This window comes from Salmo salar, chromosome 10 (genome assembly GCF_965601325.2).
Source record: "Salmo salar chromosome 10, fSalSal1, whole genome shotgun sequence".
In the NCBI taxonomy this organism is placed as follows: Eukaryota; Metazoa; Chordata; class Actinopteri; order Salmoniformes; family Salmonidae; genus Salmo; species Salmo salar.
In genome coordinates this window covers 43,760,863-43,762,838 of record NC_138300.1, presented here as the reverse complement: position 1 = coordinate 43,762,838, position 1,976 = coordinate 43,760,863, and positions in this window count along the sequence as shown.

Here is a 1,976-nt window from a genome sequence, read left to right as displayed (position 1 = left end):
TCAAGCATGGTGGTGGTAGTGTGATGGTGTGGGGATGCTTTGCTGCCTCAGGACCTGGACGACTTTCCTTAATAGAAGGAACCATGAATTCTGCTCTGTATCAGACAATTCTACAGAACAATGTCAGGCCATCCGTCTGTGAGCTGAAGCTGAAGCGCAGCTGGGTCATGCAGCAAGACAATGATCCAAAACATACAATCAAGTCTACATGAAAATGGTCAAAAAGCAACAAATTTGAAGTTTTGGAATGGCCTAGTCAAACTCCAGACCTAATCCCGGTTGAGATGTTGTGGCAGGACTTGAATCGAGCAGTTCATTCTTGAAAACCAAAAAATGTCACTGAGTTAAAGCAGTTCTGCATGCAAGAGTGGACCAAAATTGTGAGAGACTGATCCACAACTACAGGAAGCATTTGGTTGCAGTCATTGCAGCTAAAGTTGGCACAACCAGTTATTGAGCGTAAGGGGGCAATGACTTTTCACACAGGCGAATTGGGTGCTGCATAACTTTGTTAATTAAATAAATTAAGTAAATATACATTTTTGGGGGTTCTTTGTAAACTCAGGTTCCCTTTACCTAATATTAGGTTTCAGTTGAAGATCTGAAAACATTCAGTATCAAAAATAGGCAAAAATAGAGAAAATCAGAAAGGGGGCAAATACTTTTTCACGGCACTCTATAAGTGACAAGCTGAAGAAGCACCCATTCACTACCTAAGGACTACATTCAAAATACTTTTTTAATGAATGTAGCTTTCTTCTCTGGCCTTAGACTTGACTATGCTGTGCCGCCTCGTTAGCTGCATATGGGGGAATGTCTTTGGTGTGAGGAGCCTGGCACCAGTTTCATAGTGAACCCACCAGGTGAAGGGAGGGGTGAGAGGAGGGAAGGAAAGAGTAGAGGAGTGGAGAGGAGAGAGGAGAGAGAGGAGGAAAGGGGAAGTGAGGATAGAGAGGACAAGAGAGGAGAGGGGAGGAATGGAGGAGAGGAGAGGAGAAGAAAGAGAAGAGAGAGGAGGAAAGGGGAAGTGAGGATAGAGAGGACAAGAGAGGAGAAGAGAGGGGAGGAAGGGAGGAGAGGAGAAGAGAGGAGGAGAGGGGGGCGAAGGTAAGTGGAGAAGGGAGGTTTGGTGGATCTAGCTTAAAAGGTGTGGGAGGTTAGGAAATAATGACATAGAGGTAAATATTGAGGTGAGGTCATGGGAGGTGAGGGGAGAGGAAGGAGAGGAAGGGAGGATAGGATAGGAGGGATGGAGAGGAGGTCAAGGAGAGAATAACAGGAGAGAATAACAATAGGAAGATAATCCGCCACCTTCACTCAGAGATATTGGTGCTGCGCTTTCATTCTCTGAGAGAAAGGGTTAGCTCTGATCTGATGCGGATTGATGCTCACCAGCTGTCCCAGAATTAAACTCAAGGCGCTTTTCCTTTTGGTTTTTGTCACCTGCATGCATGCAAGGGTGAACTTTGGGGATTGATTATAAAAAGCGCTGGATCTGAAGATTCTCTCTGATGCTAGCCAGCCAATTGTGAAGGAACAAAGTCAATGGGTGTGGAATTAAACTGTGCACATACCACAGGGTTCTACATCGGAACATTCTCCAATACTTGTAATGGAAATTATATGATTAAAGGTTTGACTAAATGATTTCACTCAGAAACCATATAACCTGTTGAAATGTATTTGGTAATTATAAGGCTATAATACTATGTTAGAAACTATAATCGAATACTGTGTGTGAGTAGATGGTTTAAGACTAAGACACTGTTACCACTTCAAAATGAACAGGGCAGAGTTGATAAGACGACCTTGGGAAAGGAACAGGAGAAGAGGCCTCCCTAAGTTAGGGAGAGAAACAACGGCCTGTGAACGGCTTAGTTGGCAGGAGATTAGAAGACAGGTGGCAAGGTTGATAAGGAATGTATGTGTACTGTGGAAAAATACAGCCGCCTAAAGCGGGGTGGAGTTCTCTACTG